Source organism: Euprymna scolopes, chromosome 26, assembly GCF_053919585.1.
Source record: "Euprymna scolopes isolate OS-2025 chromosome 26, ASM5391958v1, whole genome shotgun sequence".
Classification (NCBI taxonomy): domain Eukaryota; kingdom Metazoa; phylum Mollusca; class Cephalopoda; order Sepiida; family Sepiolidae; genus Euprymna; species Euprymna scolopes.
The window spans coordinates 53,269,774-53,287,022 of NC_136507.1; the positions used below are offsets into that span (position 1 = coordinate 53,269,774).

The 17,249-nt window shown below is 25.0% G+C and overlaps 1 protein-coding gene across 2 annotated transcripts in view; it reads right to left on the reverse strand.

Annotated features, from left to right (window-relative positions):
• Positions 1–17,249, reverse strand: part of LOC145248055 (tyrosine-protein phosphatase non-receptor type 13-like) — a 277,255-nt gene that overhangs the window by 118,889 nt on the left and 141,117 nt on the right. The gene's annotated exons all lie outside the window — the stretch shown is intronic.

The following is a 17,249-nucleotide window of genomic DNA, read 5'->3' on the forward strand; positions in this document are numbered from 1 at the left end:
ATTAAGAATAAAGGGCATGCTATTGACTATTAGTAAGAGAGGTATGAATAATTTTGAACTAGTGCCATTATTGTTTTTCTTTGTATAATGCTTCAAACTTGCATAATTTATTTATTTGTTGAGTTTAAATTAAATGCTTATGCTTGATTTATTGTTTGAAATCCCTTTAATATTGTCTATCTTCTGGTTTGAGCAATATTCTTATAGAAATCTCAAAGATCCGAGGGGTATGAATAATATCGGGCACAAGTGTATATATATGTGTGTGTGTATATATATATATATATATATATGTGTGTGTGTGTGTATATATATATATATGTGTGTGTGTATATATATATATGTGTGTGTGTATATATATATATGTGTGTGTGTATATATATATGTGTGTGTATATATATATATATATATGTGTGTGTGTATATATATATATATATGTGTGTGTGTATATATATATATATATGTGTGTGTGTATATATATATATATATATATATATATATATATATATATATATATATATATATATATATTAGTGATGGTATGATTGTAATATTTTACCAGATTCTTATACAATTACTGATTCTGTTCTAAATTGTTGATTCCTATACAATAATCGATTCCTATTATTCTTGAATCAAATATTTAGCTCTAAATTTTAATTTGTTAATTTTTTTACTTTTCGGATGAACAAAAAAATCCAAGTAATATATGCTCATATTTATCTCAACATAAAATACACTGGTAGTTTAAAATCAATACATATTTATCCTTTTAATATTAGTAGCAATTGTAATTAGTACAATTTAAATTATCTTATATTTCGGCGTTAAGGCGACCGTCAGATAAGCCGAGATCCCATATTGGAGGAAATGTTAATAAATTTATCATATATTGGTTGTATAAGATTACTTCTAAATCCCCAAACCATGTTTGTTTAGCCTAGGCTAAAGATTGTAATATCCGGTATATTATGAAATATTGGTTTTTAAAGATGATTTTGGAAGTTTAAGTGTCGTCTTATACGCCGAAATCTACTGTAAAAGAAAAAAGTAACAATTAAAGAATCGTTTTTGGCATCGAAAAATAAGTACACATTTTCTGATTCTGATACTAATTCCAATACCCTAAAAAGTTCCGATTTTTCCGATTCCTGATTCTAATTAATCGTCCCATCACTATAACTGATTGTGTGGTATTGAAAATTTGTTACCCCCCCCCCTCCTGCGCCGATTATTAGAACAATGCCTTGGACTTTTCTATCATGGATTGCCTGTTATAAAGACATGGAAATGTTAAAGTTCCAAGAATTGTGTGTAGCATTGTTATACATGATTAACAAGGTAAAATAAAAAATAAAACCCTCAATGTTAAAACTTTCAATGAAGAAAATGATAAGAACAAAGAGTAAAAGACTAGGAAGGGAGTAGGCAGAGGAGAGACAAACAAACTTGTTGTAAAATGTGAGTTCAAGTGACAACAGGCATAAAAATTATCCCTCGTTCTTGAAATTAAAAATCTCAACTTCAAATTATGTAGGGGGGGGGAAGAGAGAGTATTTTATTTAACAACCGAATAATGTTATTTATTTACTTAATTTTTTTTTTAATGTTAAAATCCAGGTTCGCAATGGCGAAAATGTATACTTGAAGCTTACTGACTATAGAAATGAATTTTAAAAACAAAATATCTTCATTAGAATTTTTGTTTATTTTAAGACAATTTCAATAATTTTGCATACTTGGAAAGACAAAATACCAATTGGTGTCACTTGACTCACTTTAAAGAAAAAAAAACTATCAATCATTTTTTATTTAACGAATTTTGTGATTTCTATTTTTAATTTAATTAATCTTTTTTCTTATCGATTAGTTTTGTCTTCTTATTGTTTGGTTTTTCTTATCAATTAGTTTTGCTTACTTTTTCTTATCAATTAGTTTTGTCTTCTTTTTCTTATCAATTAGTTTTTCTTATAAATTAGTTTTGTCTGCTTTTTCTTATCAATTAGTTTTGTCTACTTTTTCTTATCAATTAGTTTTATCTACTTTTTCTTATCAATTAGTTTTGTCTACTTTTTCTTATCAATTAGTTTTGTCTGCTTTTTCTTATCAATTAGTTTTATCTACTTTTTCTTATCAATTAGTTTTATCTACTTTTTCTTATCAATTAGTTTTATCTACTTTTTCTTATCAATTAGTTTTATCTACTTTTTCTTATCAATTAGTTTTGTCTGCTTTTTCTTATCAATTAGTTTTGTCTGCTTTTTCTTATAAATTAGTTTTGTCTACTTTTTCTTATCAATTAGTTTTATCTACTTTTTCTTATCAATTAGTTTTATCTACTTTTTCTTATCAATTAGTTTTGTCTACTTTTTCTTATCAATTAGTTTTATCTACTTTTTCTTATCAATTAGTTTTGTCTACTTTTTCTTATCAATTAGTTTTGTCTACTTTTTCTTATCAATTAGTTTTGTCTACTTTTTCTTATCAATTAGTTTTATCTACTTTTTCTTATCAATTAGTTTTATCTACTTTTTCTTATCAATTAGTTTTGTCTGCTTTTTCTTATCAATTAGTTTTGTCTACTTTTTCTTATCAATTAGTTTTATCTACTTTTTCTTATCAATTAGTTTTATCTACTTTTTCTTATCAATTAGTTTTGTCTGCTTTTTCTTATCAATTAATTTTCTCTGCTTTTTCTTATCAATTAGTTTTGTCTGCTTTTTCTTATCAATTAGTTTTGTCTGCTTTTTCTTATCAATTAGTTTTGTCTGCTTTTTCTTATCAATTAGTTTTGTCTGCTTTTTCTTATCAATTAGTTTTGTCTGCTTTTTCTTATCAATTAGTTTTGTCTGCTTTTTCTTATCAATTAGTTTTGTCTGCTTTTTCTTATCAATTAGTTTCGTCTGCTTTTTCTTTATCAATTAGTTTTGTCTGCTTTTTCTTATCAATTAGTTTTGTCTGCTTTTTCTTATCAATTAGTTTTGTCTGCTTTTTCTTATCAATTAGTTTTGTCTTCTTTTTCTTATCAATTAGTTTTGTCTGCTTTTTCTTATCAATTAGTTTTGTCTGCTTTTTCTTATCAATTAATTTTGTCTGCTTTTTCTTATCAATTAGTTTTGTCTGCTTTTTCTTATCAATTAGTTTTGTCTTCTTTTTGTTATCAATTAGTTTTGTCTTCTTTTTCTTATCAATTAGTTTTGTCTACTTTTTCTTATCAGTTAGTTTTGCCTGTTTTTTCTTATCAATTATTTTTCTCTGCTTTTTCTTATCAATTAGTTTTCTCTGCTTTTTCTTATCAATTAGTTTTGTCTGCTTTTTCTTATCAATTAGTTTTGTCTGCTTTTTCTTATCAATTAGTTTTGTCTGCTTTTTCTTATCAATTAGTTTTGTCTGCTTTTTCTTATCAATTAGTTTTGTCTGCTTTTTCTTATCAATTAGTTTTGTCTGCTTTTTCTTATCAATTAGTTTTGTCTGCTTTTTCTTATCAATTAGTTTTGTCTACTTTTTCTTATCAATTAGTTTTGTCTTCTTTTTCTTATCAATTAGTTTTGTCTGCTTTTTCTTAGCAATCAGTTTTGTCTGCTTTTTCTTATCAATTAGTTTTATCTACTTTTTCTTATGAATTAGTTTTGTCTTCTTTTTCTTATCAATTAGTTTTGTCTGCTTTTTCTTATCAATTAGTTTTGTCTTCTTTTTCTTATCAATTAGTTTTATCTACTTTTACTTATCAATTAGTTTTGTCTTCTTTTTCTTATCAATTAGTTTTGTTTGCTTTTTCTTATCAATTAGTTTTGTCTTCTTTTTCTTATCAATTAGTTTTGTCTTCTTTTTCTTATCAATTAGTTTTGTCTTCTTTTTCTTATCAATTAGTTTTGTTTGCTTTTTCTTATCAATTAGTTTTGTCTGATTTTTCTTATCAATTAATTTTGTCTTCTTTTTCTTATCAATTAGTTTTGTCTTCTTTTTCTTATCAATTAGTTTTGTTTGCTTTTTCTTATCAATTAGTTTTGTCTTCTTTTTCTTATCAAATAGTTTTGTCTTCTTTTTCTTATCAATTAGTTTTGTCTTCTTTTTCTTATCAATTAGTTTTGTCTTCTTTTTCTTATCAATTAGTTTTGTTTGCTTTTTCTTATCAATTAGTTTTGTTTGCTTTTTCTTATCAATTAGTTTTGTCTTCTTTTTCTTATCAATTAGTTTTGTCTTCTTTTTCTTATCAATTAGTTTTGTCTGATTTTTCTTATCAATTAATTTTGTCTTCTTTTTCTTATCAATTAGTTTTGTCTTCTTTTTCTTATCAATTAGTTTTGTTTGCTTTTTCTTATCAATTAGTTTTGTCTTCTTTTTCTTATCAATTAGTTTTGTCTTCTTTTTCTTATCAATTAGTTTTGTCTACTTTTTCTTATCAATTAGTTTTGTCTTCTTTTTCTTATCAATTAGTTTTGTCTGCTTTTTCTTAGCAATCAGTTTTGTCTGCTTTTTCTTATCAATTAGTTTTATCTACTTTTTCTTATCAATTAGTTTTGTCTTCTTTTTCTTATCAATTAGTTTTGTCTGCTTTTTCTTATCAATTAGTTTTGTCTGCTTTTTCTTATGAATTAGTTTTGTCTTCTTTTTCTTATCAATTAGTTTTATCTACTTTTACTTATCAATTAGTTTTGTCTTCTTTTTCTTATCAATTAGTTTTGTTTGCTTTTTCTTATCAATTAGTTTTGTCTGCTTTTTCTTATCAATTAGTTTTGTCTTCTTTTTCTTATCAATTAGTTTTATCTACTTTTACTTATCAATTAGTTTTGTCTTCTTTTTCTTATCAATTAGTTTTGTCTTCTTTTTCTTATCAATTAGTTTTGTCTTCTTTTTCTTATCAATTAGTTTTGTTTGCTTTTTCTTATCAATTAGTTTTGTCTGCTTTTTCTTTTCAATTAATTTTGTCTTCTTTTTCTTATCAATTAGTTTTGTCTTCTTTTTCTTATCAATTAGTTTTGTTTGCTTTTTCTTATCAATTAGTTTTGTCTTCTTTTTCTTATCAATTAGTTTTGTCTTCTTTTTCTTATCAATTAGTTTTGTCTTCTTTTTCTTATCAATTAGTTTTGTTTGCTTTTTCTTATCAATTAGTTTTGTCTGATTTTTCTTATCAATTAATTTTGTCTTCTTTTTCTTATCAATTAGTTTTGTCTACTTTTTCTTATCAATTAGTTTTATCTACTTTTTCTTATCAATTAGTATTGTCTGCTTTTTCTTTATCAATTAGTTTTGTCTGCTTTTTCTTATCAATTAGTTTTATCTACTTTTTCTTATCAATTAGTTTTATCTACTTTTTCTTATCAATTAGTTTTGTCTGCTTTTTCTTATCAATTAGTTTTGTCTACTTTTTCTTATCAATTAGTTTTATCTACTTTTTCTTATCAATTAGTTTTATCTACTTTTTCTTATCAATTAGTTTTGTCTACTTTTTCTTATCAATTAGTTTTGTCTGCTTTTTCTTATCAATTAGTTTTATCTACTTTTTCTTATCAATTAGTTTTATCTGCTTTTTCTTATCAATTAGTTTTATCTACTTTTTCTTATCAATTAGTTTTATCTACTTTTTCTTATCAATTAGTTTTATCTACTTTTTCTTATCAATTAGTTTTGTCTGCTTTTTCTTATCAATTAGTTTTGTCTGCTTTTTCTTATCAATTAGTTTTGTCTACTTTTTCTTATCAATTAGTTTTATCTACTTTTTCTTATCAATTAGTTTTATCTACTTTTTCTTATCAATTAGTTTTGTCTGCTTTTTCTTATCAATTAGTTTTGTCTACTTTTTCTTATCAATTAGTTTTATCTACTTTTTCTTATCAATTAGTTTTATCTACTTTTTCTTATCAATTAGTTTTGTCTGCTTTTTCTTATCAATTAGTTTTGTCTGCTTTTTCTTATCAATTAGTTTTGTCTGCTTTTTCTTATCAATTAGTTTTGTCTGCTTTTTCTTATCAATTAGTTTTGTCTGCTTTTTCTTATCAATTAGTTTTGTCTTCTTTTTCTTATCAATTAGTTTTATCTACTTTTACTTATCAATTAGTTTTGTCTTCTTTTTTTTATCAATTAGTTTTGTTTGCTTTTTCTTATCAATTAGTTTTGTCTTCTTTTTCTTATCAATTAGTTTTGTCTTCTTTTTCTTATCAATTAGTTTTGTCTTCTTTTTCTTATCAATTAGTTTTGTTTGCTTTTTCTTATCAATTAGTTTTGTCTGATTTTTCTTATCAATTAATTTTGTCTGCTTTTTCTTATCAATTAGTTTTGTCTTCTTTTTCTTATCAATTAGTTTTGTTTGCTTTTTCTTATCAATTAGTTTTGTCTTCTTTTTCTTATCAATTAGTTTTGTCTTCTTTTTCTTATCAATTAGTTTTGTCTTCTTTTTCTTATCAATTAGTTTTGTTTGCTTTTTCTTATCAATTAGTTTTGTCTGATTTTTCTTATCAATTAATTTTGTCTTCTTTTTCTTATCAATTAGTTTTGTCTACTTTTTCTTATCAATTAGTTTTATCTACTTTTTCTAATCAATTAGTTTTATCTACTTTTTCTTATCAATTAGTTTTGTCTACTTTTTCTCATCAATTAGTTTTATCTACTTTTTCTTATCAATTAGTTTTGTCTACTTTTTCTTATCAATTAGTTTTGTCTACTTTTTCTTATCAATTAGTTTTGTCTACTTTTTCTTATCAATTAGTTTTGTCTACTTTTTCTTATCAATTAGTTTTATCTACTTTTTCTTATCAATTAGTATTGTCTGCTTTTTCTTTATCAATTAGTTTTGTCTGCTTTTTCTTATCAATTAGTTTTATCTACTTTTTCTTATCAATTAGTTTTATCTACTGTTTCTTATCAATTAGTTTTGTCTGCTTTTTCTTATCAATTAGTTTTATCTACTTTTTCTTATCAATTAGTTTTATCTGCTTTTTCTTATCAATTAGTTTTATCTACTTTTTCTTATCAATTAGTTTTATCTACTTTTTCTTATCAATTAGTTTTATCTACTTTTTCTTATCAATTAGTTTTGTCTGCTTTTTCTTATCAATTAGTTTTGTCTGCTTTTTCTTATCAATTAGTTTTGTCTACTTTTTCTTATCAATTAGTTTTATCTACTTTTTCTTATCAATTAGTTTTATCTACTTTTTCTTATCAATTAGTTTTGTCTGCTTTTTCTTATCAATTAGTTTTGTCTACTTTTTCTTATCAATTAGTTTTATCTACTTTTTCTTATCAATTAGTTTTATCTACTTTTTCTTATCAATTAGTTTTGTCTGCTTTTTCTTATCAATTAGTTTTGTCTGCTTTTTCTTATCAATTAGTTTTGTCTGCTTTTTCTTATCAATTAGTTTCGTCTGCTTTTTCTTATCAATTAGTTTTGTCTGCTTTTTCTTATCAATTAGTTTTGTCTGCTTTTTCTTATCAATTAGTTTTGTCTTCTTTTTCTTATCAATTAGTTTTGTCTTCTTTTTCTTATCAATTAGTTTTGTCTGCTTTTTCTTATCAATTAGTTTTGTCTGCTTTTTCTTATCAATTAGTTTTGTCTGCTTTTTCTTATCAATTAGTTTTGTCTGCTTTTTCTTATCAATTAGTTTTGTCTGCTTTTTCTTATCAATTAGTTTTGTCTTCCTTTTCTTATCAATTAGTTTTGTCTACTTTTTCTTATCAATTAGTTTTGTCTTCTTTTTCTTATCAATTAGTTTTGTCTGCTTTTTCTTAGCAATCAGTTTTGTCTGCTTTTTCTTATCAATTAGTTTTATCTACTTTTTCTTATTAATTAGTTTTGTCTTCTTTTTCTTATCAATTAGTTTTGTCTGCTTTTTCTTATCAATTAGTTTTGTCTTCTTTTTCTTATCAATTAGTTTTTTCTACTTTTACTTATCAATTAGTTTTGTCTTCTTTTTCTTATCAATTAGTTTTGTCTTCTTTTTCTTATCAATTAGTTTTGTCTTCTTTTTCTTATCAATTAGTTTTGTCTGCTTTTTCTTATCAATTAGTTTTGTCTGATTTTTCTTATCAATTAATTTTATCTTCTTTTTCTTATCCGTTAGTTTTGCCTGTTTTTTCTTATCAATTAGATTTGTCTTCTTTTTCTTATCAATTAGTTTTGTCTACTTTTTCTTATCAATTAGTTTTGTCTTCTTTTTCTTATCAATTTGTTTTGTCTGCTTTTTCTTAGCAATCGGTTTTGTCTGCATTTTCTTATCAATTAGTTTTGTCTACTTTTTCTTATCAATTAGTTTTGTCTTCTTTTTCTTATCAATTAGTTTTGTCTGCTTTTTCTTATCAATTAGTTTTGTCTGCTTTTTCTTATGAATTAGTTTTGTCTTCTTTTTTTTATCTATTAGTTTTATCTACTTTTACTTATCAATTAGTTTTTTCTTCTTTTTCTTATCAATTAGTTTTGTCTTCTTTTTCTTATCAATTAGTTTTGTCTGCTTTTTCTTATCAATTAGTTTTGTCTGCTTTTTCTCATGAATTAGTTTTGTCTGCTTTTTCTTATCAATTAGTTTTATCTACTTTTTCTTATCAATTAGTTTTGTCTGCTTTTTCTTATCAATTAGTTTTGTCTGCTTTTTCTTATCAATTAGATTTGTCTTCTTTTTCTTATCAATTAATTTTGTCTACTTTTTCTTATCAATTAGTTTTGTCTTCTTTTTCTTATCAATTTGTTTTGTCTGCTTTTTCTTAGCAATCGGTTTTGTCTGCTTTTTCTTATCAATTAGTTTTGTCTACTTTTTCTTATCAATTAGTTTTGTCTTCTTTTTCTTATCAATTAGTTTTGTCTGCTTTTTCTTATCAATTAGTTTTGTCTGCTTTTTCTTATGAATTAGTTTTGTCTTCTTTTTCTTATCTATTAGTTTTATCTACTTTTACTTATCAATTAGTTTTGTCTTCTTTTTCTTATCAATTAGTTTTGTCTTCTTTTTCTTATCAATTAGTTTTGTCTGCTTTTTCTTATCAATTAGTTTTGTCTGCTTTTTCTTATCAATTAGTTTTATCTACTTTTACTTATCAATTAGTTTTGTCTGCTTTTTCTTATCAATTAGTTTTGTCTGCTTTTTCTTATCAATTAGTTTTGTCTGCTTTTTCTCATGAATTAGTTTTGTCTGCTTTTTCTTATCAATTAGTTTTATCTACTTTTTCTTATCAATTAGTTTTGTCTGCTTTTTCTTATCAATTAGTTTTGTCTGTTTTTCTTATCAATTAGTTTTGTCTGCTTTTTCTTATCAATTAGTTTTGTCTGCTTTTTCTTATCAATTAGTTTTATCGGATGAAGTAAAGAATAGATACCCTGTAGCAGACGACGCCGCCAGGCGGTGCCAGGCGCACAATTCAACTAACACGGGTGATTCGACCTCGACATTGGCACAAGCACATGGCGTCAGTTGTTTTTAAACACGTCAAATAGCAAACCTGCTCGAATATTCACCAGCATTTTTTTAAAAATATATTTACAAAACCTTTGAAGATTTAAAAGAAAAAGTATATATTTACAAAACATTTTTTTAAAATAAGTAACAAAACGAACGTATTTAAATAAAAGATATTTAAATAAACGGGTGTCTCTTTCTGTTTTGGATTTTTGCGACCAAGATTGATTTTTATGTGCCGTGTTTTGGGGGGTTCTGTGTGCGTTTTTAAGACAATTCAATATTTATTCTTTAAAACATTAACTTCAGCGACAATTAATATATTTTCAAAATAATATTTTTAAATATTACATTTTTACGAATATTCGCAAGCAAGATTAAAAAAAAAAAGTTCAAATAAAGACTGTTTGAATAAAACTTATAAAAAAGGTTCATTCTATACGGTTGTGGTCATTTCTTTTTTGTGCGTTTTTGATACAATTCAATATTTATTTACAGTGCGATGTATGTCGGTGGTCAGTGAAGGAGAAATCCTTTTAGGCCGAGGCAATTTTTTATGCATAATAAAATCACAAGTATAAACAATCGAGATAAAAAAATATATTATTTTATTCATATCTTTTTTTATAAGTTTTATTCAAATAGTCTTTATTGGAACTTAATGGACTGTTTTTTTTATTAACTGTTTTATTCTTTTTATCAAACAAAAATAGAACTTTTATAATGAAATATATATTATGGACTGTTTTTCAAACATCGAAATTTTAAAATTAAAGTTTTATTTAAAACAAAAAAAAAAGACGAGGTGTTTTTTCTTTTCGAGATAAAACACGGCACATAAAAATCAATCTTGGTCGCAAAAATCCGAAACAGAAAGAGAAACCCGTTTATTTAAATATCTTTTATTTAAATACGTTCGTTTTGTTACTTATTTTAAAAAAATGTTTTGTAAATATATACTTTTTCTTTTAAATCTTCAAAGGTTTTGTAAATATATTTTTAAAAAAATGCTGGTGAATATTCGAGCAGGTTTGCTATTTGACGTGTTTAAAAACAACTGACGCCATGTGCTTGTGCCAATGTCAAGGTCGAATCACCGGTGTTAGTTGAATTGTGCGCCTGGCACCGCCAGGCGGCGTCGTCTGCTACAGGGTATCTATTCTTTACTTCATCCGTTTTATCTACTTTTTCTTATCAATTAGTTTTGTCTTCTTTTTCTTATCAATTAGTTTTGTCTGCTTTTTCTTATCAATTAGTTTTGTCTGCTTTTTCTTATCAATTAGTTTTGTCTGCTTTTTCTTATCAATTAGTTTTGTCTGCTTTTTCTTATCAATTAGTTTTATCTACTTTTTCTTATGAATTAGTTTTGTCTTCTTTTTCTTATCAATTAGTTTTGTCTGCTTTTTCTTATCAATTAGTTTTGTCTTCTTTTTCTTATGAATTAGTTTTGTCTTCTTTTTCTTATCAATTAGTTTTATCTACTTTTACTTATCAATTAGTTTTGTCTTCTTTTTCTTATCAATTAGTTTTGTCTTCTTTTTCTTATCAATTAGTTTTGTCTTCTTTTTCTTATCAATTAGTTTTGTCTGCTTTTTCTTATCAATTAGTTTTGTTTTCTTTTTCTTATCAGTTAGTTTTGCCTGTTTTTTCTTATCAATTAGTTTTGTCTGCTTTTTCTTATAAATTAGTTTTGTCTGCTTTTTCTTATCAATTAGTTTTGTCTGCTTTTTCTTATCAATTAGTTTTGTCTTCTTTTTCTTATCAATTAGTTTTATCTACTTTTACTTATCAATAAGTTTTGTCTTCTTTTTCTTATCAATTAGTTTTGTCTTCTTTTTCTTATCAATTAGTTTTGTCTGCTTTTTCTTATCAATTAGTTTTGTCTGATTTTTCTTATCAATTAATTTTATCTGCTTTTTCTTATCCGTTAGTTTGGCCTGTTTTTTCTTATCAATTAGTTTTGTCTGCTTTTTCTTATAAATTAGTTTTGTCTGCTTTTTCTTATTTATTAGTTTTGTCTGCTTTTTCTTATCAATTAGTTTTGTCTTCTTTTTCTTATCAATTAGTTTTGTCTGCTTTTTCTTATCAATTAGTTTTGTCTGCTTTTTCTTATCAATTAGATTTGTCTTCTTTTTCTTATCAATTAGTTTTGTCTACTTTTTCTTATCAATTAGTTTTGTCTTCTTTTTCTTATCAATTTGTTTTGTCTGCTTTTTCTTAGCAATCGGTTTTGTCTGCTTTTTCTTATCAATTAGTTTTGTCTACTTTTTCTTATCAATTAGTTTTGTCTGCTTTTTCTTATCAATTAGTTTTGTCTGCTTTTTCTTATCAATTAGTTTTGTCTGCTTTTTCTTATGAATTAGTTTTGTCTTCTTTTTCTTATCAATTAGTTTTATCTACTTTTACTTATCAATTAGTTTTGTCTTCTTTTTCTTATCAATTAGTTTTGTCTTCTTTTTCTTATCAATTAGTTTTGTCTTCTTTTTCTTATCAATTAGTTTTGTCTGCTTTTTCTTATCAATTAGTTTTATCTACTTTTACTTATCAATTAGTTTTGTCTGCTTTTTCTTATCAATTAGTTTTGTCTGCTTTTTCTTATCAATTAGTTTTGTCTGCTTTTTCTCATGAATTAGTTTTGTCTGCTTTTTCTTATCAATTAGTTTTATCTACTTTTTCTTATCAATTAGTTTTGTCTGTTTTTCTTATCAATTAGTTTTGTCTGCTTTTTCTTATCAATTAGTTTTGTCTGCTTTTTCTTATCAATTAGTTTTATCTACTTTTTCTTATCAATTAGTTTTGTCTTCTTTTTCTTATCAATTAGTTTTGTCTCCTTTTTCTTATCAATTAGTTTTGTCTGCTTTTTCTTATCAATTAGTTTTGTCTGCTTTTTCTTATCAATTAGTTTTGTCTACTTTTTCTTATCAATTAGTTTTGTCTGCTTTTTCTTATCAATTAGTTTTATCTACTTTTTCTTATGAATTAGTTTTGTCTTCTTTTTCTTATCAATTAGTTTTGTCTGCTTTTTCTTATCAATTAGTTTTGTCTGCTTTTTCTTATGAATTAGTTTTGTCTGCTTTTTCTTATCAATTAGTTTTGTCTTCTTTTTCTTATCAATTAGTTTTGTCTGCTTTTTCTTATCAATTAGTTTTATCTACTTTTACTTATCAATTAGTTTTGTCTTCTTTTTCTTATCAATTAGTTTTGTCTTCTTTTTCTTATCAATTAGTTTTGTCTTCTTTTTCTTATCAATTAGTTTTGTCTTCTTTTTCTTATCAATTAGTTTTGTCTTCTTTTTCTTATCAATTAGTTTTGTCTGCTTTTTCTTATCAATTAGTTTTGTTTTCTTTTTCTTATCAGTTAGTTTTGCCTGTTTTTTCTTATCAATTAGTTTTGTCTGCTTTTTCTTATCAATTAGTTTTGTCTGCTTTTTCTTATCAATTAGTTTTGTCTGCTTTTTCTTATCAATTAGTTTTGTCTGCTTTTTCTTATCAATTAGTTTTGTCTGCGTTTTCTTATCAATTAGTTTTATCTACTTTTTCTTATGAATTAGTTTTGTCTTCTTTTTCTTATCAATTAGTTTTGTCTGCTTTTTCTTATCAATTAGTTTTGTCTTCTTTTTCTTATCAATTAGTTTTGTCTTCTTTTTCTTATCAATTAGTTTTATCTACTTTTACTTATCAATTAGTTTTGTCTTCTTTTTCTTATCAATTAGTTTTGTCTTCTTTTTCTTATCAATTAGTTTTGTCTTCTTTTTCTTATCAATTAGTTTTGTCTTCTTTTTCTTATCAATTAGTTTTGTCTGCTTTTTCTTTTCAATTAGTTTTGTCTGCTTTTTCTTATCAATTAGTTTTGTCTGCTTTTTCTTATCAATTAGTTTTGTCTGCTTTTTCTTATCAATTAGTTTTGTCTGCTTTTTCTTATCAATTAGTTTTATCTACTTTTTCTTATCAATTAGTTTTGTCTGCTTTTTCTTATCAATTAGTTTTGTCTGTTTTTCTTATCAATTTGTTTTGTCTGCTTTTTCTTGTCAATTAGTTTTGTCTGCTTTTTCTTATCAATTAGTTTTATCTACTTTTTCTTATCAATTAGTTTTGTCTGCTTTTTCCTATCAATTAGTTTTGTCTGCTTTTTCTTATCAATTAGTTTTGTCTGCTTTTTCTTATCAATTAGTTTTGTCTGCTTTTTCTTATCAATTAGTTTTGTCTGCTTTTTCTTATCAATTAGTTTTGTCTGCTTTTTCTTATCAATTAGTTTTGTCTGTTTTTTCTTATCAATTAGTTTTCTCTGCTTTTTCTTATCAATTAATTTTGTCTTCTTTTTCTTATCAGTTAGTTTTGCCTGTTTTTTCTTATCAATTAGTTTTGTCTTCTTTTTCTTATAAATTAGTTTTGTCTACTTTTTCTTATCAATTAGTTTTGTCTTCTTTTTCTTATCAATTAGTTTTGTCTGCTTTTTCTTATCAATTAGTTTTGTCTGCTTTTTCTTATCAATTAGTGTTGTCTGCTTTTTCTTATCAATTAGTTTTGTCTGCTTTTTCTTATCAATTAGTTTTGTCTGCTTTTTCTTATGAATTAGTTTTATCTACTTTTTCTTATCAATTAGTTTTGTCTGCTTTTTCTTATCAATTAGTTTTATCTACTTTTACTTATCAATTAGTTTTGTCTTCTTTTTCTTATCAATTAGTTTGGTCTTCTTTTTCTTATCAATTAGTTTTGTCTTCTTTTTCTTATCAATTAGTTTTGTCTGCTTTTTCTTATCAATTAGTTTTGTTTTCTTTTTCTTATCAGTTAGTTTTGCCTGTTTTTTCTTATCAATTAGTTTTGTCTGCTTTTTCTTATCAATTAGTTTTGTCTGCTTTTTCTTATCAATTAGTTTTGTCTGCTTTTTCTTATCAATTAGTTTTGTCTGCTTTTTCTTATCAAGTAGTTTTGTCTGCTTTTTCTTATCAATTAGTTTTATCTACTTTTTCTTATGAATTAGTTTTGTCTTCTTTTTCTTATCAATTAGTTTTGTCTGCTTTTTCTTATCAATTAGTTTTGTCTTCTTTTTCTTATGAATTAGTTTTGTCTTCTTTTTCTGATCAATTAGTTTTATCTACTTTTACTTATCAATTAGTTTTGTCTTCTTTTTCTTATCAATTAGTTTTGTCTTCTTTTTCTTATCAATTAGTTTTGTCTTCTTTTTCTTATCAATTAGTTTTGTCTGCTTTTTCTTATCAATTAGTTTTGTCTGCTTTTTCTTATCAATTAGTTTTGTCTGCTTTTTCTTATCAATTAGTTTTGTCTGCTTTTTCTTATCAATTAGTTTTGTCTGCTTTTTCTTATCAATTAGTTTTGTCTGCTTTTTCTTATCAATTAGTTTTATCTACTTTTTCTTATCAATTAGTTTTGTCTGCTTTTTATTATCAATTAGTTTTGTCTGTTTTTCTTATCAATTTGTTTTGTCTGCTTTTTCTTGTCAATTAGTTTTGTCTGCTTTTTCTTATCAATTAGTTTTATCTACTTTTTCTTATCAATTAGTTTTGTCTGCTTTTTCTTATCAATTAGTTTTGTCTGCTTTTTCTTATCAATTAGTTTTGTCTGCTTTTTCTTATCAATTAGTTTTGTCTGCTTTTTCTTATCAATTAGTTTTGTCTGCTTTTTCTTATCAATTAGTTTTGTCTGTTTTTTCTTATCAATTAGTTTTCTCTGCTTTTTCTTATCAATTAGTTTTGTCTGCTTTTTCTTATCAATTAATTTTGTCTTCTTTTTCTTATCAGTTAGTTTTGCCTGTTTTTTCTTATCAATTAGTTTTGTCTTCTTTTTCTTATAAATTAGTTTTGTCTACTTTTTCTTATCAATTAGTTTTGTCTTCTTTTTCTGATCAATTAGTTTTGTCTGCTTTTTCTTATCAATTAGTTTTGTCTGCTTTTTCTTATCAATTAGTTTTGTCTGCTTTTTCTTATCAATTAGTTTTGTCTGCTTTTTCTTATCAATTAGTGTTGTCTGCTTTTTCTTATCAATTAGTTTTGTCTGCTTTTTCTTATCAATTAGTTTTGTCTGCTTTTTCTTATCAATTAGTTGTGTCTGCTTTTTCTTATCAATTAGTTTTGTCTGTTTTTTCTTATCAATTAGTTTTCTCTGCTTTTTCTTATCAATTAGTTTTGTCTGCTTTTTCTTATCAATTAATTTTGTCTTCTTTTTCTTATCAGTTAGTTTTGCCTGTTTTTTCTTATCAATTAGTTTTGTCTTCTTTTTCTTATAAATTAGTTTTGTCTACTTTTTCTTATCAATTAGTTTTGTCTTCTTTTTCTGATCAATTAGTTTTGTCTGCTTTTTCTTATCAATTAGTTTTGTCTGCTTTTTCTTATCAATTAGTTTTGTCTGCTTTTTCTTATCAATTAGTTTTGTCTGCTTTTTCTTATCAATTAGTTTTATCTACTTTTTCTTATCAATTAGTTTTGTCTGCTTTTTCTTATCAATTAGTTTTGTCTACTTTTTCTTATCAATTAGTTTTGTCTACTTTTTCTTATCAATTAGTTTTGTCTGCTTTTTCTTATCAATTAGTTTTGTCTGCTTTTTCTTATTAATTAGTTTTGTCTACTTTTTCTTATGAATTAGTTTTGTCTGCTTTTTCTTTTCAATTAGTCTTGTCTGCTTTTTCTGATCAATTAATTTTGTCTGCTTTTTCTTATCAATTAATTTTGTCTGCTTTTTCTTATCAATTAGTTTTGTCTGTTTTTTCTTATCAATTAGTTTTGTCTACTTTTGCTTATCAGTTAGTTTTGCCTGTTTTTTCTTATCAATTAGTTTTGTCTTATGGTTTAGTTTTGGTTTAATGATTGCAAATAGTGGAAAAGTAAATAAATTGCTGAGCAATTTAGTGTGAGTGAAACCAGCTTGCATATAGGTGTAAATGAGGTAGGTGAGTGGGTATATATATGTACTTGTATATTGAGTCTAAATATTTTGAGAAAGTAATTGGGTGGGTCACAGCAAAAAAAAAAAAACAACAAAAAAACAAATACAAACAAAATAAAAAAAAATATAAACAATAAAAAATATAAACACACATTAAAATATATCCCAAACCAAAAGTTCTGTTTTGAGCTAAACATTACTTTTTTCAGATCAAATCACCATAGCTCTATACTTCACTCTTTCTTTCATACTCGTTTCGATGAAATATTCAAGAGCCAAGTACGCCCTAAATAAAGTACTCTTGCTACATCTGGGCAGAAGCTGCTCGATGCTCCCTATCCAACCTTGATTCAACCTTGTGTTCCGACTCCGAAACTTAGTAGGTGATGCTCCTTTCTTTTCCCTGCAACCTCTTTCCCACAGAAGAGATGTTGCAAACCTCACTGCGCTATCTTTATTTTCATGCCAAGTGCTCGACTGAATACCAATCTATGGCCCCCTTCTTGCCAAACTTTCATAAAGAACACTCGACTAGCTACAACCACTAACAACAAATTTCCCCCTCTGTATCTGTGTCTAAAACTAAATGCAGATTACATGAACAAAGCTTCTTTCCCAGAACTGCCCGCCTGTGGAGCTCTGCTTTCCTGTTGAATACAACATGGTAACCTCCAAATCCAATGTGAACAAGTTCTTGTTGAGCTGTCTCCTTAAATAATCAAATTCTACCCAATTTACACGATTAACGATTAGTACACTACTACCTTACATTCATTAACCCTTATCCTCGAGTGGCTTTTGGGCCTGGATAAGTGGTAACTTCCTAGAAAAAAATTAAGAATCAGTCAAGATGGAACTGTTATATACTGGATAGCAGGAGGAGGAGCGTCTATAATGAGCATATATACGTGTCTTGTATATATATATATATATATATATATATATATATATATATATATACATATATTCA